The sequence below is a fragment of the Rousettus aegyptiacus genome, unplaced genomic scaffold, assembly GCF_014176215.1.
Source record: "Rousettus aegyptiacus isolate mRouAeg1 unplaced genomic scaffold, mRouAeg1.p scaffold_m13_p_3, whole genome shotgun sequence".
Lineage (NCBI taxonomy): Eukaryota > Metazoa > Chordata > Mammalia > Chiroptera > Pteropodidae > Rousettus > Rousettus aegyptiacus.
The window spans coordinates 60,076,771-60,090,955 of NW_023416306.1; the positions used below are offsets into that span (position 1 = coordinate 60,076,771).

General features: G+C 37.4%; 1 protein-coding gene across 3 annotated transcripts in view; it reads left to right on the forward strand.

The window, feature by feature from the left end:
- ADAMTSL1 (ADAMTS like 1) overlaps positions 1-14,185 on the forward strand; it is an 823,217-nt gene that overhangs the window by 747,133 nt on the left and 61,899 nt on the right. The window lies entirely within an intron of this gene.

Here is a 14,185-nt window from a genome sequence, read left to right on the forward strand (position 1 = left end):
ACTTCTTGCCAACTATACCCCAGTATTCCCCCCATGACCTTCTCCCAACTCAGCTAGAGCTATAATCAGCTTTCAAGAAAAAAAAAAAAATGAAATATCAGCATCCTCCAAAATATGTAAGCCAGCCTTCTATAGGTAGGCCTGAACCCAATCCAGACAGGCTCTTCAGAACACATGTTTAAATAGCTTTACCAAGTATGACTTCTCTGGCATTGTCACAGGGAACCTTCACCAAGTTAACACTCACATGGCTGGTGCCCTCTGATAGTGGAGAGTTGTACAAGGCCACCCACGTCCTAGGTCCCTCACACTAAAGTCATGGAGATGCCAGAGGAACCTCTACATTCCCAGCGTGACCTCTGGGGATGGTCAGTGTGGAGTAGAAGAATTCTGCCTTCAAGGGCCTTAAAAAAAAAAAAAAAAAAACAGGCCTACAAAATAGAGAAAATCCTCATGCTAACTCTAGATAGCCCTGAATGTTGATAATGACTGCTGAAATTATCTCTTTGGTTCAAAGTTAAAAGTTTTCCTACTCTTGTCCCCACCAAAACCAGGATGCCAATGAGATCCCAGTCATACTAGTAATGGCTTTATCAATATGGCCACAGAGACTGATATGTTTAGCATTATAGCACAGAAAGGGTATCAGTTTTCATTATCACTTGAAATTAGCAAAGAATGTTTATAGTAAATGGGCATATGGAAAAAGTTTCTGATATTTCTCTTTCTGATCTGACAAAGATATAGTAGCAAGTAGCCCTATTCTATTTCCTATAACTTATACGAGCTTAGCATTGGGTTTTTCCACATCACGTTGATCAGAATTCTTAGGTTTCAAACTACATATTTTCTTTTGCTTATAAAAGGTAAACTTATTCTAAGATGTGCGCATTGTGAATTTTTGTTTTAGACTCATCACTATGAGAAATGGTTACAACTGTTAATCAGCCCACTCACTAGCAGGATATACAGCAATTGTGTGTTTTTAAGTTCACACTTAGGTGCCATTCAGCATGCTGGAAAAGTTAACCTGCTTATATTTTTTCATGATAGCTTTACTTTCTCCCTTCTTCTGGAATACTATTTTGTCTCCTTTTAGCCATGGGCAATAAGAATTTATTGTGCTTTATGTTGCTGCATTTTATTGCTATTTTATGGTGCTTTATTACCTTAGGCTAATGTTTAAATCTAACAGTTAAGAGACACCTTAATACACCAGTTCACAACCAGACTGCTCCATTTGAATGAGACAGTGAGTCAATATCCATAAAGTCCCTGAATGTAACTGGACGGGCAAAATGAACTCTAGTGGTGAATGTCACTATCTCAACAGCACTGTAGAACTAGGAAAGATCTATGTGGAATTGCGGAGATGAAGTAGAGAATGACATCAAGTATCAGGACTCTGAGAAGTAGGTCACTTGAAACAGACCCCAACCTTGCCTTGATGCTTTGGAGCTGAGCACTGAAAGATGAGTAGGATTCAAATAGGCAGAAAGGAGGGGAAACAGGCACTCAAGGTAAGAAGAAGCCATAAGCCCAGAGATGAAAATTTGCGGGCTATGTATCATGTGTATGTTCAGCAACAGCTGTAAGATACCACTGCTTTAAAACTGATGATGGGCAGCTAAACTGGGATAGAAATTAGGCCATCAAAAAGAGCAAGCCTCAGGTAGAGCTTGTCTACTCAGATTTTGCCTGGACCTATAGCCCAAGATTTGTGCCCCCCACCTTCAGTTTGAACCTCGCAGCTATGGACTCTTCCTGATCTCTTAGACTAGTTGCTCTCATCTCTGGCTCCAATAGGCAATTCTTTTAGACTTGAGTGTGTGCTCTGGGTAGAAGAAATAGGTCAGAGAGGTGATTCTGTCTAGGCTTGCTGAGAACTTAGAACAGTAAATGGCATCAAATTGCGAAGGATTTTGATTATTAGACTAAGAAAGTAGATTTACTATGTGGGAAATGTGGACAGGCCTTTAGAGGTTTTTAAGTGGGAGAATGATGTAGTAACAGTAGTATTTGAAAGAGGTAATCTGCTATTTTGTTAGAGCTATCACTAGTAGAAGAGATTTAATGAAGAAATCCTATTTTGAGGGTAAGAAATGTTCTAGACCAGGATGGAAATATGTGGTAAAATACTGTTAATCGCCCCTTCACAGCCAAGATATCTCTGTTCAGTAGTGACATTCTTTGTCACTTAGTCCAGGCACTCACTGCCTTGGGATTTATTATAGCATGCCCACCAAACATGGTGGCAATTGGTATATAGGATAAAAGCCATTCACCAACCCGCTTGTAGCCAGTGAATGGTGAGATTCCTGTGTATGTATTTCTCCCCTCTACAAAGTTAATTGACTGCAATAGATTCAGAGAATTTCATGGTTCTGTACACAGAAACAAAAAATCATGGACCTTGATTATCATGTTTTCATGGGAGGAAGGAGGCAGGGAGATTCTGAGTTTTTGAAGCCATATATCAGAGCTAACTCTTCTCTGTTAAGGCTCACATGTCAAGAGTCCCAGAAGGTAAGTCTATTCTAGAAATGGCTATTTTAGTTATCAGATATTCTGGCATAGATTTCACTTCAAGCCACTGTTGCAGCTTTCAAGAAGGAATGTTGATTAAGTGATACATGCATGGGCCCATCTAGGCATCACTTTCCATAACTGTAAGTGAACACCTGGGTCTAGTGAGTCCATTGTTCCTCTCACACTCTTTTCCAAATGACATAGACATGAAAAATGTCCAGTGAAGGGGTCTGCCATGCAGAGTGGACCCAACCTAGCTGGATCTGTTGCCCTAGGCAAGACAGGTGCTAAGTTTTCATGCTTGTTTTACAGCTGTGCTTTCTGCTGTAAAAAGAGGCCTAAACTGCTCTGGAGGGCAAAGCCCATGCCCCAACCTTGAGTGGTCCAGGTCCAGGTCACAGGGCTCCATTTTTAGAGCAGCAGCATTTCAGGGCTCACCGCAGCACCTACACCTTTTTGCAGCCTTCTGTTAAATGTTTTTCTCACAGTATCATTTTTAGGGCATTAGCATTGATATTTTTTGAAAAATAACTTTCATTGGAGTTTTTATTATAAGCAATACATCTTCATTATGGAACACTTAAAAATAGAAGCAAAACAAAGAAAATGAAAACTATATAAAATGAAAACTACCTAGCTTGAAGATAACCAATATTAATGTCTTTTTCCTAACCATTAATATACACATTATATATATCTTTTGTCTAAAATGAAATCATACTCTATATACTCATAACTCACCAAATATTATATGACAGTCATCTTGCAATCTCTCTAAATATTCTATTATAGTTTTATTTTTGATGGTTTTATGGGTAGGAGGTACCATATCTTCAACCTATTTTCTAATGTTAAACTTTTAGGTACTTTGCAGTCTTTGGCTAATATAAAAATATGGTAAATGTTCTTATTCCAAAATTTTTGTTTACATCCCTGTACATCAATATCTAGAAGTGGAATTATTGTGTCAAAGTTTTGTGTTTTAGGTTTTTGCTATATGTTGTCAAATTGCCTTCCAAAAAACTTTTGCCCATTTGTATATGTTCACCAACACTGTATGAGAATTCTCATATACCCAAAATATTATCAACACTAGGGGTGGCCAAGGGTTTTTACATTTACCATGTTAATTGGTAAATGCACAATTGTATAAAACACAATATGAGAAAATCGTGTCATTTTAAATTTTTATTCCTTTGATTATGATTTTTCAATAATTTTGGTTTTTGGTATTTATTGGTCATTACATTCATTTATGAATTGACTGTTCAGGTACTTTATTTTGATATATTTATCCTATTTTATTTATTTATAAGGTAGAGTACATTTTATATGTTTAACATATGTTTTAATACCCTTATTAAGATATAATTGACCTACAATAAAAAATTTAGTGTAAAATTTGATTTTTTTCAATTACAGTTGACATACAGTAATATATTAGTTTCACTTTACAACATAATGATTAGACATTTATATAATTTATGAAGTGATCACCCCAATAAGCCTAGTACTCATCTGACATCATGCATAGTTATTATAATATTATTGAAGATATTCCCTATACTGTTCTTTATATCCCCATGACTACTTTTATACTACCAATTTGTACTTCTTGGTCCCATCACCTTTTTCACCCATTTCCCAACCCCCTCCCATCTGGTGACCATTAATTTGTTCTGTGTATCAATGAGTTTGTTTTTATTTTGTTTGCCTATTTATTTATTTTTTTCAAGTTTCACATATAAATGAAATCAAATGGTATTTGTCTGTCTGACCTATTTCACTTAGCATAATACCCTATAGGTACATTCACAGTGTCACAAATGGCAAGATGTCATTCTTTTTATAGCTGAGTAATATTCCATTGTATATATATACCACATTTTCTTAATCCATTTCATCTATCCATGGACACTTAGGTTGCTTCCATATCTTGGCTATTGTAAATAATGCTGCAGTGAATATAGAGAGACATATATTTTTTCAACTTCGAGTTTTGGATTTCTTCAGATAAGTAACCCAGAAGTAGAATTGCTGGGTTGTATGGTTATTCTACTTTTAATTTTCTGAGGAAGCTCCATACTGTTTTCCATAGTGGCTGCACCAATATACAGTCCTAGCAATAGTGAGTAAGAGTTCCCTTTTCTCCACATTCTAATCACCATTTGATTTATTGATGATAGCCATTCTGACAGATGTGAGGTGATAGCTCATTTTTGTTTTAATTTGCATTTCCCTTGATTGATAATATTGAGCATCTTTTCATATGTCTGTTAGTCACCTGTCCTCTTTGGAGAAGAGTATATTCAGCTCCCCTGCACATTTTTAACTGGATTGTTTATTTTTTTGGTGTTAAGTTGTATGAGTTCTTTATATTAACCCCTATTGGATGTATCATTGGCAAATAAATATCTTCTCCCATTCAGTCTGTTGCCTTTTTTATTATGTCGATAATTTATTTCACTATACAAAAATTCTTTAGTTTGATATAGTCCCATTTGTTTTTTTTGTTCGTTTGTTTTTATTTCCTTTTCCCAGGGCATCATATCCAAGAAAATGTTGCCAAAAGCGATGTCAAAAAGTTTACTGGCTGTTTTCTTCTAGGACTTTTATGGTTTCAGGTCTTACATTAAAGTTTTTAATCCATTTTGACTATTCTTGTATATGGCATAAGACAGTGATCCAGTTTCACTTTTTTCTAGTTTCTGTCCAGTTTTCCCAGCACAATTTATTGAAGAGATGGACTTTACCACATTGTATGTTCTTGCCTCCTTTGTCATAGATCACTTAACCATGTAGGCATGGATTTATTTCTGGCCTCTCTATTCTGTTCCATTAATCTATGAGTCTCTTTTGAAGCCAGTACCATGCTGTTTTCATTATTATAGCCTTGTCCAGTTTGGTATCAGATATCATTATATCTCCAACTATCTTCTTTTTCAAGGTTGTTTTGGCTCTTCGGAGTCTTTTTGTGGTTCCACATAAATTTTAGGCTTATTCTATTTCTGTGAAAAATGCCATTGGTATTTTGATAGGGATTGCATTGAATCTATAGATTTCTCTGGGTAGTATGGACATTTTAACAATGTTAATTCTTTCTATTCATGAGCACAATATATGCTTTCATTTATTTGTATCTTCTCCAGTTTCTTTTTTCAATGTCTCATAAATTTCCAAGTGCAGGCCTTTTAAGTCCTTGGTTAAATTTATTCCTAGGCATTTTATTCTTTTGGATACAATTGTAAATAGAATTGTTTTCTTAATTTCTTTTTCTGGTAGTTTATCATTGGTGTATAAAAATACAACTGGTTTCTCAATGAATTCTGTATACAGCTATATTACTGAATTCATTTATTCTAATAGTTTTTTTGGTGGAATCTGTAGGGTTCTCTCTATATAGTATCATATCATCTTTCAATAATGATAGTTTTACTTCTTTCTTTACAATTAGGATACCTTTTATTTCTTTATGTAGAATGATTACTGTGGCTAGAATGTCCAATACTATGTTGATTAAAAGTGATGAAAGTGAACATCTTTGTCTTGTTCCTGATCTTAAGGAAAATGCTTTTAGCTTTTCCCTGTTGAGTATATTAGCTGTGGGTTTGTTGCATATGGCATTTATTACAATGAGATATGTTCTGTTTATCCCCATTGTGCTGAGAGTTTTTACCTTAAATGTATGTTGAATTTTTTCAAATGCTTTTTCTATATTTATTGATATAATCATATGATTTTTATCCTTCATTTTGTTTTATGTCATGTATCACATAAATTGATTTGTGGATATTGAACCAACCTTGAATCCCAGAAATAAATCCCACTAGATAATGGTGTTTTTATTGTCTCAATGAATTTGATTTGCAATTATTTGGTTGAGGATTTTTGCCTCAATGTTTATCAGAAATATTGGCCTATAATTTTCTTCTTTTATCATGTCTTTGTTTGATTTTGGAATCAGGTTATGCTGAACACATAAAATGACTTTGGAAGTCTTCCCTCCTCTTCTATTTTTTTGCAATAGTTTAAGAAGACTAGATATTAATTTTTCTTTGAATGTTTGGTAAAATTCACTTGTGAAGCCATTTAGTCCAGGACTTTGTTGGGAATTTTTTTGATCACTGAATTAATTTCGTTTATCAGTCTATTCAGATTTTCTGTTCCATCCTGGCTCAGTCTTAGAAAAGTATATGTTTCTAGGAATTTATCCATTTCTTCTATGTTTTCAAATTTGTTGCCATATAATTATTCATAGTATTTTTTAATAATCCGTTGTATTTCTGTAGTGTGGGTTGTCACTTCTTTTCATTTCTAATTTTATTTATTCTCTTCTTGATGAAATGTGAATTTAATTCATCTGGCTAAATGTTTATAGATTTTGTTTATCTTTTCAAAGAACGAGCTCTTAGTTGCATTGATTTTTTTCTATTGATTTTTTTAGACTCTATTTTATTTATGCCCAGTCTTATCTTTCTACTCAGTTTGGGCTTTGTTTGTTTTTCATTTTCTGGTTCTTTAGGTGTAAAGTTAGATTGTTTATTTGAGATTTTTCTTGTTTCTTGAGGTAAGTCTGCATTGCTATTAATTTCCCTCTTAGAACTGCTTTCGCTGTGTCCTATAGATTTTTAGAGGGTTGTATTTTCATTTTTATTTGTCTCAAGGTATCTTGTGATTTATTCTTTGACTTTATTGTTTACTCATTCATTGTTTAGTAGCATGTTATTTAACCTCCATGTGTTTGTGTGTTTTTTAGTTTTCTTCTGATTGATTTCTAGTTTCATGCCATTGTGATCAGAAGAGAAGATTGATATGATTACAGTCTTCTTAAATTTATTGACCCTCTTTTTTTACCTGACATGTAGTCTATCCTGAAAATATTCAGTGTGCACTTCAGAAAAATGTATATTCTTTTGCTTTTGGGTGAAATGTCCTAAAAATATGAATTAAGTTCATCTGGTCTAATGTGTCATTTAAGGCCACTGTTTCCTTGGTGATTCCCTTCTGTCTGGAAGATCTATCTATTGATCTCAATTCAGTGTTAAAGCTCCCTACCAAGACTGTATTGCCAACTATATCTCCCTTTATGTGTGTCCATATTTTCTTTATATATTTAGGTGTTCCTATGTAGGGTGAATAGATGTTTACAAGAGTTATGGCCTCTTGTTGGATTGATTTCTTTATCATTATGTAATGCCCTGATTTGTCTCTCGTTACAGCCCTTGTTTTAAAAATCTGTTTTATCTTGATATACGTATTGCTACTTTAGCTTTTTTTGTTTCCATTTGCATGAAATATCTTTTTTCTATCTTTTTACTTGTGATTCTATGTGTGTCTTTTGATTTGAAGTGGGTCTGTTGTAGGCAATATATGATGGGTCTTGCTTTTTATCCATTTAGCCACCCTCTGTCTTTTGATTGGAGCATTTAGTCCATTCACATTAAAGTAATTATTGATAGGTATGTAGTTAGTGCCATTTTATTGTTTCTTGATTTTTTTAGGTTCTTTTCTGTTCCTTTCTTATTCTCTTGCATGTAGACGACTTTCTATATCATAGTATATGGATTTCTTTCACTCTGTGTATCTCCTGTAGATTTTTGGTCTGTGGTTACCATATGCTCTCTATATACCAAGCTATGTTTATAGCAGTCTATTTCAAGTTTATGTTCACATAAGTTCAAGTGCATTGTAAAATCACTACAACTTTTATTCACCCCTTTGACGTGTATGTTTTTGTCATTGTTTTTGGTTGTGTGTGTGTGCTTGTATGTATCCTTTAATTTATTGTTGTAATTCACATGATCTTTCTACCTTTACCTTTTGACCTTTGTACTTGCTTTATTGTTGGTTGATCCATTGCTGGTACTAAGTGTTTGCCTTTGTCAGTGAGATGTTTTTTCTTCCTTATGTTTTCTTATTTCTATTGTTTATATTTCTTCTTAAAGAAGGCCCTTTATTTTTTCTTGTAATACTGGTTTAGTGGTGATGACCTCCTTTAGCTTTTTCTTGTCTGGGATACTATCTTTCCTTCAAGTCTAAATGAGAGCCTTGCTAGGTAATCTTGGTTGTAGGTCTTTGATTTCATCAATTTTAGTATTTCATGCCCAGCCCTTCTGACCTGCAAAGTTTCTCTTGAGAAATAAGCTGATCAACTTATGGGAGCACCCTTGTTCATAAATAACTGCTTTCTCTTGCTACTTTTAAGATTCTCTTTTTGTCATTACTCTTTGTCATTTTAATTATTATGTGTCTTGGTGTGGACTGCTTTGGGTTCATCTTATTTGGGACTCACTACACTTCTAGGTCTTTTATTTCAATTTCCTTTGCCAGGTTAGGAAAGTTTTCAGTCATCATTTCTTCAAATAGGTTCTCAATCTCTTACTCTCTCTTTTCTCCTTCTGGTACCTCTTGTTGCAAATGCTAGTATGCTTGATGTTATCCCAGAAGTCCCTTAAACTAATCTCATTACTTTTTACTTTTTTGCTATTCTAATGGGATGTTTTTTGCTATCTTGTCTTCCAGATCACTGCTTCATCTAATCTACTGTTGATTCCCTCTAATATAGTCTTCATTTAAGATACTGTATTCTTCATTTATGACTGGTTCTTTTTTATGGTTCCTATGTCTTTGTTGAAGTTCCTTGAGTTCATCTGTTCTTCTCCTAAGTTCATTGAGCATCCTTATAACCAGGGCTTTGAACTCTGTGTCTGGTAGATTATTTGTCTTCATTTCATTTAATTCTTTTTCTGAAGTTTAATCATGGTCTTTATTTGGGCTGCCTCCCTGTATTTGTCTCAATGTATTAGATAGATCTGCTATGTCTCCCAGTCTTGGGAGAGTAGCCTTATCTAGTTAGTGTCCTGAGGGGCCCCATGGCACTGTCTTCCTGGTCATCTGAGTTGAGTGCTCCAGGGTATCCCTTGTGTGTGTTGTGTGTGCCCTCTTGTTGTATTTGAGCTTTCATTGTCTTTGGTACATCTCTGGATGGGGTTGACCCTCACACTGACTGGTTGTGAGGGCTGGCTATGACAACAGTCCACAAGCTGTTGTGTGGGGCTGACCACATAGAGCAGGAGTCACTTTAGCGGGGTTCTGGGTGCCAGCCAAGTCTGTTCTTTGGGTGTTTCTTTTTTCAATCTTGTTGTGTCTTTGGATCTGGTGTTGTCTTAAGCCAGTCACTGGGTGTGTTGTTTCTGGAGCCCCTCCACTTGTGCCAAGCTTTTTACCCTTTAGTGGGCGCCATGATATAAGCTAAGGCCATCCACCACTTTTGCTATGCTTATGGCCTCTTGTAGCTACATTCTGTGCCAAGACCGACTACCACTTATGCCAGGCCTAGGACCACCTAATTGGAATGACAATGCACATTGAGTCCAGTCACCACTTTTGCTGGACTTGGGGCCACTTAGCAAGAGATACAGGACATGCCAAACACAGCTGCTGCTTTTGGGGGTTTGTGGACCTTTGAGAGATTTTAGGAAAGTTTGTAACATGAGCCAAGATGGGCCTCTCCTGTGGAAAAGCTGCCATCAGTGGCTGAGGCGCAGCATGCAAGCTGGGTGGGCAGGGTCTCAGGCTGCATTGGGAAGGCTGTTGGGGGGAAGTGCTTTAAAAAGGAACACTGGCACCTGCTGACACTTCTGTCCTGGGAGAGAGCTGCCAGCAATCCCTGCCCTCCAGCCCTTTCCCTGAATTTAATCAATTTAGTCCCTCCCTACATGTCTCTGGTGCTCTTTGGGCTGCTGCACCTAGCGCAGGTGAGTTTGTAAGCAAGTAAGCCCATGTGTGGGCCCTTCAAGGGGAGTACCTCCATCCCCAGGAAATCCCCCACCCCACCCCACCCCCACCCCCTGCCGCCCCTCTCTCACTCTCTTTGCAGTTCTTTTCTCTCTAATACTCTGCTCTGGAAACTGCAGGAGCCTTGGTCTCTCTGTGCTTTCAGCTCCCTCTCCTCAAGTCTGGGAGTCCATGGGGCTCCACCTGGGTTTCACTGTGCTGCAGCCTGGAAATTCTCTCAGGCACTAAGCTGTGGCAGTCATAGGCTCACTTTCTTTTGTTTTCTATTTCTCATCACTGTCCTTCATTGCCAAATGTCCAGTGTCTTGAAAACTACTTCTTCATATATCTTGTTTATTTTTTTATTGTCTTATGTGAGAGGGTAAATTCAGTCTTTGTTACTCCACCTAGTCAGAAACTGGTGTCTCTGTGTGTGTGTCTGTGTGTGTATGAATGAGATATGTGAGTATGTGTGTATGTATATGTGTTTATGAGTATATGTGTATCTATACATATATATACACATATACATGATATGTATGTTTTAAATATTTTTCTAGACCAAACTGATACCCAAATTTAATAATCATGTTCTAAAATTATTGCACAGATACTTTTAAGAAATAATGTCTCCCTGGTTTGGCAAATTACGACCCATGGGCCAGATCTAGTACACCACTTGTTTTTGCAAAAAAAAGTTTTATTGGCATGTAGGCACACGATTTATTTACCTATGTATTTTCTATGGCTTCTTTCACACCATAATGGTAGAGTTAAGTGCTTGCAACAGACACTGTATTGCCCACAAGCCTAAAACATTTCCTATTGGCCCTTTACGGAAAATGTTTGCCACTGATCTAGTCTGCCCACCTCATTATGTAGAAAGGCTACCAAGATCTATGGTGGTGATCACATATCTCCTCCTTCCAAGGAGGACCACACTCTTTCCACTGTATCACTCTGTCCTTCATGCTGTCATTGGGTTAGGCTTTCTCCATGAAGTAAAAGAGGCTGAAAGAGAAAATCAAACACATGTAACTTATAGGAGTAGAGAGAGGTCTTTCGCAAGAAGTCAGGAAAAAAATAAAATCTGTATTTTGAAAGACCTGGATTTCTGTCAGAATTAGATGACCTCAGGTGCCTTCAGTAATTAAATATGTAATTATATGTGGCTTAAGCAGTTCAGTGCCTTCTCTCAGCATATCTCGTTTAGGTCCAGAACCTGTTAGAATGTCTTAGAGGAAAATAAATTATATATATATAAATGATATATAAATTATATATATATAAAATAAATTATATATATAAATGATATATAAATTATATATATATATTTACTCCCCCTATAGTCACAGACTCTCCTTTGTGAGTGAGCAAGCTGCAATGCCCCCAGTCAGAGTGACTCTTCGTGACATCTCTGCCGGAAACTCATATCATGCTAGCCCCACAGAGAGCCAAATGGCACAACCTATTCTCATGTCTTGTGATTTACCAAGAGGAGAGAGATTCAGGGCCTTCAAATATGAGTTTGCAGAGCGAAGTTTTTCCATGAAAGAAGTCATTGTGCCTGGCCCTGCTCCCCAGCCGGGGGCTCAGGGGTCACAGCCAACATGCACGGCAGCCTCTCGGTGGCATCAGCATGCTCCGCAGGGCCCTGCACATATAACAACTCCACTTTTCAGAGCCCATCCACCCCTGGGGAAGCTAGGCAGTGAGGTCAAGGCCCACACACCGCAGTTGGACAGTGGATCTTCCTTCTGACCACCTGAGACAGGCGCTGGCACATTTTCTTCCCTACTCGTTAGAAGTGCTGAGAACTGCAGAGCCTGACTAGCGTGAGATGCAGTTCTAGATGTCTCTGCTAAGAGCAACTATGCTTTCGTTTACCCCAAATCTCATGCTAAAAGGTGAAAATTTTTCTCCAGTGCTACAGTCGTGTCTGGGCTGCTCCTACAAATCATATCACGCTGATGAGAGCTATGGCTAGAGTACAGAGGACCTGGGACTGGAATCTCAGATGGAGCTTACAGTCATTGTTCATGTGTAAACCCCTCAAGGTAGCAGGGTATATCAGAAACCAGTCGAATAAACATTAATGTTCAAAGTCAAAAACCTTGATAAAGGGGCTAAGAAGGCAATATCAAAGGTAGGTCAACTTATATACTCAATAAAAATTCGTTGAGTGTCTGTTGTGTGCCAGGCACTGTGCTAGGGCCAGGGATGCACAATATACAAGATAGATAAACCTAGCTCCTCATTCATTCATTCAGAACAAAGTCATTAGGCATTTGCTATGCACAAGACACAGTAATGAACAGAACAGATTAATGTACTTGGCCTGTGCAGTTCGAATTCTACTAAGGGCACATTAAGTCTAGTGAGGAAAGTAATTTAAATTTCTAAAAAATGATAAAAGAGGAAGAACTGGGTGCATTGAGGGCATGTGACAGGACAGCACTCCTGGTCTGAGTTCAGGCAAAGCTCCTCTGAGGAGAGGATACTTGAGCTGAGATTGGGAGAATGGGTGGAAGTTATCCAAACGAAGAAAGAGCATTCCAGGCAGAGGAACCATGAGAGGTAATAACTAAAGGGAGAGAGGCTTAAGGAGAGGCTGAAGAGAGAAGTGGGAGCAAATTGCTGGCACTATGTAAGCCATAGTAAGACTTTTGCACTTGGCAGTAAGTGCAATGGGGAGTCTTTGAATTGTTTAAAAGCAGTAAAGAGACATCATCTGGTTTGTGTTTTTAAAAGCTTGTTGTGACTGCTGTATAGAGGATGGATTTTAGGGGAAGAGACTAGATAGAATACACCATTTAGGAAGTGGTTGCAATGTTCCAGTTAAGAGAGAACTGTGGCTTAGACTAGAGAGCCAGAGATGATGAAAATAAGTAAATGAGTTCAGGGATATGAGGAAGTAACATCAGCAGGACTTGGTAAATAGATTAATGTGGGAAGGGAAAGATACTCCATACAACCAATAGGTTCTCAAAAACATAAGTTAGAATAAAATGATGTTAGAATAAAATGAAGAACTACATAGGTGTGCAACTGCAAAAGTGTAGTCATAAGAAAGATAGTCAGAAGCCTCCGATGCTAAATTCTGGCTCATTTCTTTAATATACACCTGTCCAGTCTCTACTAGATGCTAGGTCCTATGCCTTCTCTCAGCCTCAGAGGAGATAAGAAGGAGTAGGAGTGACCAAAAAAGTCAATAATGCATGAGAAAACTCTAAGGAGTTGCAAAAGAAGCAAAGAGAACAGAAGAGGGAAAACACTTTTCTTGGTCAAAGGGGGACTCATGGAGCATTTGCAGAGGAACTGTTTAAGCCCAGTCTTGAAGGATGGGCAAAAGCATTCTGAGCACTGATGCAATAGACAATACTTTTTTAGTTCCTTCTACGCTTTGGGCACCACTGAAGGCACTGGGGATGCTTCAGAGACCAAAATAAATTAAATCCCTCCTCTCATAGAGTTTACATTGTAGTAGAGGAAATAGTAAATAAGCATAATGAAGTAAATGTCATAGTATATTAGAGGTGATAAGTACTATAGAGAAAAAAAAAGCAGAATAAGATGATGGATAGTGCCTATGTGGGAAAGAGGATGTGATTTTAAATTATGTAAATGGTCCAGAGAAGGCTCACTGAGAAGGTAATATGTGAACAAAGACTTGAATGTGAGCATTTGAGATTTGCACATGTCTGGAGGAAAAGAAAAGAAGAGCATCTGGGGCAGAAGAAGACAGTGTGGAATCCTTGAGGCAGGGACATGCCTTGTATGTTCAAGGAACAACAAAGAGGCCAGTGTAGTGTGGCAGGAATGGAGTCACTGGGGTTGTATATGGGAAAGAAGATCAGAGAGGTAACGAGGCGGAGGGTAA